A 10559-nucleotide genomic window follows, 5' to 3' on the forward strand; every position below is an offset into this window, starting at 1 on the left:
AAATAAAGATGCAGACTACTAAAGCAAAATAAAGACAAGTGTTGATTTAAATATAATTCAAACAACCTCAGATATTCAGACTTACCACAAAGCACTTATGCTAATCTTTTGTATTAACAACAATTACTCTAAGTTTAGAATGAATAATTATGACTTGCTTATGCTGCCCGACAAGATTACTAAGTATTCTTAGACGGTTGCTATGCAATACTACTCAGCGTTAACTACAACCCTTGGTTTGTCAGACTGTTGTTGTAGCAATACCTCTCAGCGTGAACTATATGCGTTGTCTATCCTACTCTAGCGTCTATCCCTTTTAGTCGATTAAAACCTGTTCCTTATCTCTAAGGTAGACAAGTTAGAACTTTGCCATCCCAGTTCCATTCCATTGTTCACGTAGATCTATTTTAATCCTCTCAAATATAAGAATCATTATCTAGACAAAAGACGATCTCTCGATGCTCTTACATTGCCATGACATGTTTTACCAAAACCCCAGGTGATCTTTTGATGCTCTTATAATGTCAAGGTAGAATATTCAAACAATGAACAAAACAATCATGAGAAAAAACATAATTCATCATTCATAAAATAGAAAATAATTGTCTAGGTAAAACAAAGATTAACACCAAGTAAGACAGTCATGGTGCTATCAAAAAGTCATCCAAGTATCATCGTTTAATACAACCCCAAATATGTAAAGAAATTAAGAACAAAAGAAGAATGACTCCCAAAACTGGGGTCTCTGTCATGACAATTCTGATCAGCACCGCACCTGCCTTAGTGATCAGCCTATCTCGAGACCTGATCACCGCTCTGCTACAATTTGGCTATGAAAGACACCAAGGAAGGTCGGTTGGTAAACGGTGGGAAAGATTGCAGTTGCTCGCTCACGCCTTAAGTAAAGTTCTTCTCTCTTCTTCCTTGCCCCTTCTTTTGGTGGCTACAACTGGTTATTTATAAGGAAGAATCTCCTAGGGTTTCACATGATTGGAGATTCCTTAAATAATTGTTGCTATCTTGTCTGGACTTAAAAAGAAAAGGTGGCTGGCGGCTGTTAGATTATTTAAGGATTGCTGCATGTGAAGGAGGTCATCCAGCTGGCGTGTGACCTAGGTGGTTTCGTCATACCCACTCCAGACTCTTCAGATAAACCTTGCCTCGGCGAGATAAATTTGCTCGTCACGTTCTTCTCTCTTCCATTGGCCCTTGCAAATTATGTTGTCACTACTGAAATGTTCTTCCTCTATCAGTTTCCTGCACATACACAATCCATACAAACCCTTTCTCCTCACCAGCATCAGTTAAACCAAATAAATCTTGCCGAAGCAAAACTTATCCACCATAAGCAAATATAACCTAAATGCAACTAAAATATTGTGCATACTTTGTTTAGACGAGCAATAACTTAAGTGAAAAGACTAGAAATTGAGTCTTTTTATGAAGTTATCACCCCTAAAATACCATTATTGGGAATAAATGATTACCGGGGAATAGGATTACTGGCCAACCAAACGGGGGAATAACATTTCATTCCCCCGATAATCCCATATTACCTGAACCAAACACCCCTTAGTATTTGACAACTTTTTGATGAAGAAAATATTTTTTGTCGTGCATTATGGGTAGAGAGATGTTAACATCACATATCTTCGTGTTAACATCACATCTCTTCGTGTTAATATCACATCTCTTCGTGTTAATATCACATTTCTTCATGTTAATATATCTTTTTGTGTTAACATCACATTTATTTATGTTTATATCCCATCAATATGAATTAAATTTTATTTTTTAATTAATCAAAAGGATTTATTGATAAAATTTCTATAATACGACGTGTTAGCACTAACTAGAACAATATAAATAAATAAGAAAGAAACAAATATTCGTGTCATAGTAAATCATTGTTCTAAAAGAAATTCGTCTTCATATGTGTAATTGATACATTAAAGGAACTCTCGCTAAGGTTAGCACGATCTCTATAAGAATTCATATACCCAAAAACTGGAGTAGACTTTTTTGGTACTGTTCTTCTCTAAAAAATCGAAATAATAACTTAAAAATATTGAAACCCTAAGAGGAAGGAGGGTTTTAAAGAAAATGTTTTTTTTTTGCTTGGAATAAGAAAAAAGAGAAATTTCTCTTATAGTTGTACATACCAAAATGGAAAAAGAAACCTCTATTTGTAGGTTCAAGGTAGGGATAAAATGGTAAAAGATCCAATAATAGTTACAAAATAATTATTATCAAACACTAATTTAATGACCATAAATCTTATTAAATATTTTGTAACATCTAGAAATGTTAAAATATAACCCTAATTAATAATAGTTTATCAAGAGGATTTTGTCTAATAGGAAATGCACACAAACCAAATCCGAACCACGCTAAATGATTCCTACCTAATGTGGAATTCTTTGTATTACCAACATCTCCCATTAATACGAAAGAATTCTTTTTAATAAATGAGAAATTTGAGGTTAAAAGGCAAGAAAAGTAATAATGAGATTAACCACTTACGCACTAGTGAACATATCTTGAACTAGTACAAAGTGAAAATGAGTAATTTTTCTATTAACTAAGTGAACGGATCTTGAAATTGTTAAGATATGAACTCATAACACACGACTAACCTCATTCATCTACCGAAGTCCTCCGTATATATATATATATATATAACCATAATACCTCATGATTCAGTGTGTTAGAAAGACGACTCAATGTCTTTCATAGAAGATGGTTAATTCTTCTCACCAACGTATATAATTTTATCGGATTTATCTCGTTATAAACCTCTCGAATTAGGGCTATGAAATTATTAAGAGCTTTTCTGTAAGCTCAATCTCATAATAAAAATAGAGGAATTCCTTAAATTCATTTAAAATGAACCTCCTAAACTTTGGGATAATAATTTATTAAGAATAAAAACTTAACCTCTTTTATCGATGAATTCAATAAGTCCTTCTCAAATAAGACAACTCAAACTCTTGGGATTGAATTCATTAAGAGTTAAGCAACTCATTCTTCCTTTTGGTAAGTCCTTCCAGTCTTTCTCAATATGACCACCCAAACTCTAGGCTATGGACTCATAAAGAGTAGTTATTCAACAAGAAAGGTAAATTCATAAAAATTTTGCACTAAGACCACCAAAAACATGAGCTATAAATTTATTAAGCGCAAAAAACTCATCATTGTGCATACACATTATTCGTCATAGGGATAGGCAAAAATGTACACTATGAGTTTTTTATGGTTTTGTTTGCAACAATGAACTTACATAACTAAGTTGGGTGTCCACTATGAATTCCTCAACTAATGAGCTTTAGGCCTATCCCCCTGAACGAATCTAGAACTAATTTCAGACTTAACCCTTTTGTAAATGGATCATCTAGGTTCCTCTCCAACTAATTTCAGACTTTACATATTCATGTCTTATGTGAATGTGTTTTTTTTTACCATTGTAAACTTGACTATGAGCCATATATCGATCCCTATTAATCACATAACAAAGAAACTAGAAGAGTTAGTTTTTCCCATAATAGAATTTATGCTAATAAGTTCATAAGCTACTTAACTTCTTACCTAGCTAAATTGAGAGCAGAAGACCTGGCCCCATAGTAGAACGAGTTATGCACATTTTCTAGTAATCTTTCACAATATTTTGCTCTTTTTAGCATGAAGATATACTCACTCGTAGAGCTTACCTCATCATTATCGGTAATCCAATCATTATCCCTCTAGGAATGTAATCGCCATTTTTATTACCCCATTTACAAACAGACCTCAAGCCCAACCAAACCAACCTCAAACCCAATCCAAACCAACCTAAATACCAAACCCGACTCAGAACCCAAACTAAACTCGACCTGATCTAACCCTAACACTAGGGTAGCCACTCAAATCCCCCAATCAGCACCACCGTTTTCTGCACCAAACAGTGGAAGATTGCTCCAACACGTAAAACACCCAACACTCCACGCAACTCCTGTAGAAAACATAAAGCAAGCAAACAAGATTGTAATCATTTTCATTTCCTTGTAAATGGGTATAAAACTCGGGCATTAAAGACTGTAAATCTCTTTGTTTATCTAGTTTTTCGAAGCAATAAGCATCAACATTCAAGGTTATTTTTTTCATTTTTTAATTTCAAGTAGTTTTTTTTGTTTTTCACTGCTTTTAGTTCTGAATCTCAGTAAAAAAGGGAAAGCTTTTTTTTTCCAGTTTTTGAATAAGCCAATGTTTAGTTTCATTTCAAAAAACAGTAATAACATGTTAGAAACCCACATTAGGTTTTAAAATAGCAGTAAAAAAAGAAATATTTTTTTCATCGAAATAACAAAACCACCCAAGCCTTTTCGTAGTTAAAAACAAAAAAAAGTATAAGAAAATAATAGATCTGAGTTTACCTGAGTCGGGGAGGCATCGTCGGAGGTCGTCAGAGTCTGGGGAAGACAAATAGTTTAGCCTATTTTTGAAGGGTTTAGGAGTGTTTTTTTGTAGTTTTAGCCCTAAACAAGGGCCTAGGCTAGTAGGTCTAGGTTTTTTTGAGTGTTTTAGTTTGTTTGGGTGTTTCGAACGCGTGTGTGGCGGTCGGAGAAAGGTTCGAGCCAGTCGATAAGGGGTCGGTCGGGGGAAAAATGAGAGAGGGGAGAGCGTTTTTTGGGTGAGGTTAAAATTATATAAAAGAGAAAAAATAGTATGTATAGAAATAATTTAGGGTAAAATCACGCTTAGGTCCCCCTAAGTTTAGCGTATTTTTATATTTTAGTCACCTATAGGGACCAAATATATTTTTGTTTTTTTCGTGTGCTTTGTAATGTTTGGGTTATTCACGTTTTAATCCCTCTAACTTTAGTGTGTTTTTATATTCTGGTCACCTGTAGGGTTTAAAACTATTATTTTCTCCTTTTTTGCACGCATTGTAATTTTTGGGTTATTCACTGTTTCATCCCTCAAAGTTTAGCATGTTTTTACACTTTGCTCATGAGTAGTGACTTTTTAAATTTTTAAAATTTTTGTGGACTAATTTTGTAATTTTTCAATTTTTGTTTAGTAGGTTATTGTAGGCTTAAATAAAATGAATAATTATCTTTTAGTCCTTGTAACTTTCATGTGTTTTTCATTTTAGTACCTAAACTATTTTTATTGCTTATATTTGGCCATTAAATTTTAACTTGTTTTAATTTAGCCCCTATCATATGTCTAATTTATATTTTTAGCTTGGTAATTTGATATTCTTGCAATTTGGTCCTTGTATTTATGTTTATTTTATTTTTTATGTCGTGTTTGTTGTTTTTATTTATTTAATTAGGTTTATTAAGTGATTCGATATTTCATAGTTTTAGCCTTTTGGATTTCGCTCTTAGATTAGGTTAATAATTCAAATCGGACTTAGAAATTAGGATGACATCATATTTAATTAAGGAACAATTCAAGTTGAGTTTTCACATAAGATGCCCGATTACTTGACTCGATTGCTTGACTTTTAAAACTTGTTAATCATCGATATTTTTTTAAAAAACATTTTTGGTTTAAATCCCCTTTTTAGATTAATTTAGATTCCTTAGGATTTTGGTTTATTAATTAGTCCACAAGCTTTAGGAATTATTGATTTAGATCCTTAAATTTCTAGTCTTTTAGGACTTAGCTTTTTAGATCTTTGACCCTTTAATCCCTGAACTTTAATTAGACCTTTAAGATTGGCATAATCAAATAGGTTAAATAGAGCCTCCACTTTTAGCTAGATTTCAATATAGTCCTCTTAATTTAGGGAATAATTCGGGTCGACCCTCGCTTAAATGCTCAAGGGACCATCTCGATTATTCGATTCAATAATTAATTTAAAAATCAAATAGAGTTAATATTAGAACCTACATTTCTAGGTTTGTTCATTTACGTTATTTAATTATCATAATTTGACACTTTAGGATAGAGAGAGCCTTAAATTACCCTTAGTTAATTAGGATGAATAAAAATTTGTTCAATTCATTTTATTTTTAAAACCTAAGGCAATGTTCACTTATTAGGGAATTAATGGTATATCTCGCGCAAGTATGCTCAGGGATAACTACTGGTGATTCCCGAAATAGGTCGACATTCTTTTCAAGACCACATCATGTTTTCTAAAATTAAGGCAATGTTCGATTGTTAGGTACAATAGCTTATCTCCCGCATTTATGATAGGGGCAAATGCTATCCGCCTTAATAAACGAATACTCTTTTCAATTTTGCATCGTAATGATTTTTAAATTGAATAAAGCTCGAACTCAAAATTTTTGATTCTAAATATAGGGTAACCAACTTGGTACCAATTTTGGGTGCTTGTGGGGGTGCTAATTCTTCCCCACACGTAACTTGTTTTATGGATTTTCCCTTGCCTCATATAGACACTCTGGTAGACAATACTGCGGGGCATTCTTGGTTTTCTTAATATGACTAATAGGGGTATAATTAGATCAAAATGAATCATGAAAACATGGAGAAAACAACATTTATAACCATGTACAGAACTATAAAGTCATGTTATTTGGTTTGAAAAATGTTGGGGCAACTATCAGATAACCATGGTAACTCTTTTCATGACATAATGCACAAGGAAATTGAAGTATATGTGGATGACATGATTGCCAGGTCCCGAACGGAAGAAGAGCATGTACAGAATCTGAGAAAATTGTTCCAAAGATTAAGGAAGTACCGATTTAAGCTCAGTCCAACCAAATGCATGTTCGGAGTAAAATCAAGAAAACTACTGGGCTTTTTTGTGAGCCAGAAAGGTATCGAGATCGATCCAGATAAGGTCAAGGCAATTCAATACCTTCCAATACCTCCCATGCAGAAAGAAGTTCAAGGGTTCCTGGGAAGACTAAATTATATATCACGATTCATTTCTCAATGACCGATAAGTGCAATCCGATGTTCAAATTGCTCAGGAAGAATAATCCTGAGGTATGGAATAGCAAATTCCAGGAGACTCCACAAATTATCAAGAAATATGTCCAATGCCCCCATACTAGTAGCACCAGCTAATTCTTTACTTAACGATTTTGAGAATTCAATGAGATGCATGCTAGGGCAACTTGACGAGTTAGGAAAGAGGGAAAGAGCCTTTATCACTTGAACAAGAAGTTTACTGACTGCAAGACTCGATACCCACCAATTCAAAAGCTGTGTTGTGCCTTAGTATGGGCAACCTGGAAATCAGGCAGTACATGTTATACCATACCACATGGTTGATATCGAGGATGAATCTATTAAATTTTTTGATGGAATATCCTGCTCTGACTGGCAGACTGGATAGATGGTAGATGTTGTTATCTGAATTTGATATTGTCTATATGAACCAAAAGGTAATAAAAGGGAGTGCCATAGTCGAATTTCTTGCAAGTCGTGCCTTGGAGGATTACGAGTCTCTAAACTTTAATTTCCCATATGAGGATTTGTTGTGAATTTCTACCGAAGAAGAAAGCATCGGGGAACAAATCATGAACATTGTACTTTGATAAAGCCTCTAACGCTTTAGGAAAATGAATCAGGGCAGTGTTGATTTCCCCAGAAGATATATACTATCCTTTCACAAGTATATTAGAATTCTTTTACACCAACAACATGGAAATATGAAGCTTTCATTATAGGGTTAAAGGAAACCATTGAAAGAAATGTCAAAACACTTAAAGTATATGGAGATTTATCATTAGTAGTGTACCAACTAAGGGGAGAATGGGAGACAAAAGACCCTAAGCTAGTCGAATATCAAAATTTCATCCTCGATCTACTGAAATAATTTGAGGATGTCACGTTCAGGTATCTCCCCTGAGAAGACAATCAAATGATTGATGCTTTGGCTACCTTGCTGGCAATGTTAAAATCTAATAAGAGGATGTTCATGATGCCAACAAGGATGAAAGTATATGAGGCCCTGGATCATTGCTATCTTCTAGAAGAAGAAATAGATGGCCATCCATGTTACCACGATATCTTACGATATGTAAGGTACCAAACGTACCCTCCCGGTGCTTTTGAAATTGACAAGAAAACAATTAGAAGAATGGTAGCTAGATACTTCCTTGATGGAGAGATCTTATACAGAAGACGTAGTGACCAAGTTTTTTTGAGATGGGTAATTTCCAAAGAAGCAAAAAATGTAATGGAAGAGGTGCATGGCGCAACATGTGGAACACATGTAAATGGTTTATCTATGGCCAGGAAGATCATGATATATGGATATTATTGTGCCACGATGCATACAGATTGCATCAATTACATAAGAATATGCCATAAATGCCAGATATATGCGGATAAAATTAAAACACCGTATTCGCCTTTACATGTCATGACAGTCTCAACTATTCATCTACACTATTGATAACACATTACCCCTCTTATTCTTTGAAATCCTAGCTAAGTCTATCTCAAGTACTAAAGGATTAGGCTATAGTGATTAACTATACCCCATTACTTATGTTAATCTTACTTAAGTTTCTCTCGAACACTTAAGAATTAGTTATCATATTTCTCTCGAACAACTACTCTTCATCTAAGAAATGGACACTATCATGCCTCCTATAATCTTAAAACATGAAGTACATAAACAAAACAAGTAAATACAAAAGATAAATATTCATCAACCATTAAAATAAAGTTTCAAGCATCCATCTAATGAACCCCACCAAATATAACTTAGTTCATACTGGGGTTCGAATAAAACATAAAGTATACCCAATCATTCATTCGACCTTACAACCCAAATAAAGTTTGAAGCTTTAAAAATAAAGCAAAGGTTGGAGAAGAAAAACACTATTAAACCACCTCAAACGACTATAGCATGAGCTCTTCTTGGATGCTATGTCACTCCCTTGAGTTTCACCAATGGAGGAACACCAATAAAAATGGAGAATGAAGAATGATAATGGAGGTAGAAAAAATAAAGAAGTTGGTGATGGATTTCTTCCTCCCCCTCTCATGTGAGGTGTCCTTTAAATAAAAAATATCTAAGGTACTCTTGGGAATTTTGCACTCAAAATACCCATCATACCCCAAATTCATTCCTTTATAGAAGTGGACCCCATTGAGATGATTATTAGCAGAAGACACGTGCTTTGACAGATGTTCTCTTGTGAAAATATCTCTTTGTCTGTTTTAGCAACATTCTTCTCAGTTCGCCATATGCTATTTGTTTCCCGCACATCTTTAACCAACCATATATTTCCCATCATATAGCACCTTAACAAAGTAAAATAACACAACACTAAAAATACAACTACATGCAACTATATGAATATAAAATGACCTATATGAACCCTTAGAAAAACAATAACTTAAATGAAAATGCCTTAAAAATAGCCTTTTATGGAGTTATCACACCCCAAACTTAAGCTATTGCTTGTCCTCAAGCAATAGATAGCAATTAACACAATCAGAATGTCATGGCAATTTTCAACAATAGGACATCAAGGAGAAAATAGAATTTTAACCCTCAGAAAAATTAGGGCTTCAACATGCTAGACATATTAAGAAACCAAGTACTTTTCCCTAGTCAAGATTCTTTATGGTTGTATATGTGCGTGATTGTAACTAATATATACTTAACGAATCTAGGCAATTTCTAATTGAGTTCCCTAGTTTTGCCACTGTATTTACTCATTCATTAAAAAACATTTAAACTCCTTTTTTATTTAATACACATTTTTTTATGTTGCTACGAAGAGAGTCAACCCATCACACCTACCATCCCACACTCTAAGTGAGAAGGGGCATACCTTCCACCTCCAAGCTAGTCAGGTTGAGTCATCCAGTGACTGTTTTCATTTACTCGTATGTATATGACTTCCATTTACTAAAGAGAGTTTCAGGAAATACCATGGAAAAGAGGAGTGTCCCTCTACATCTATGCTAAAACATTTATTCATGATTAAACATTATTTAGACATAAGGGAGTTCTTTAAACAGTGATTTATCATTTAGGCATAATACCAAATTTTAATGCCTAGGCTAACCAGAGTTCTTTCATAAAAACTTCATAAGTTCCATAAGTACAAAGAACATACAAATCGTGTAAGATTAATTCACAAAGCATAAAGCTCTAGAGTCAGTTCTATTATTCTCCACAGTTATTTACATTCAGTTTCTAGCCTACAAATTTTCATCATCATCGGGTATCATCAAAACATTTCATCTAACTATCCTACCAATTATTGATGCCACGATATAATGTTAAGCTAATACTATTATGCACATGCTCTACAAAGAACACTACTTCCCCAAAACTTGAGAGACATATTGTCCTCAATGCTTTAGAGAACTAAGTATCTAATTAAACTAAATGCAATGTCATGATATGTAAAAATGAATACAAAATGACGTACCCAATTTATATGATGGTGGTGTCGCGGTGGAGGTTCTAGCAGTTTAACGCTTGGTGTTCTTGTGCAATGGTGTGGGGCTGGGCTGGAGTGTTCAGGGTTCGATGGTGGTACAATCCAAACATGATTGGTTGTCTTCTTTAGGCGATACTTGTACAGAAGTGTTGCAATTTGCAGTGGCATTTGTGCAGATGTGTG

The 10559-nt window shown here is 34.1% G+C and overlaps 1 protein-coding gene across 1 annotated transcript in view; it reads left to right on the forward strand.

Moving 5' to 3' along the window:
• LOC120188023 (flavonol synthase/flavanone 3-hydroxylase-like) overlaps positions 1-10340 on the forward strand; it is a 32962-nt gene extending 22622 nt beyond the window's left edge. The window contains exon 5 of the mRNA XM_039191579.1: positions 10306-10340. The gene's annotated coding sequence lies outside the window, so the exon portion shown is untranslated. The remainder of the gene's footprint in view (positions 1-10305) is intronic.
• Positions 10341-10559: the final 219 nt, after the last annotated feature.

This window comes from Hibiscus syriacus, unplaced genomic scaffold (assembly GCF_006381635.1).
Source record: "Hibiscus syriacus cultivar Baekdansim isolate YM2019G1 unplaced genomic scaffold, ASM638163v2 tig00116937_pilon, whole genome shotgun sequence".
NCBI lineage: Eukaryota > Viridiplantae > Streptophyta > Magnoliopsida > Malvales > Malvaceae > Hibiscus > Hibiscus syriacus.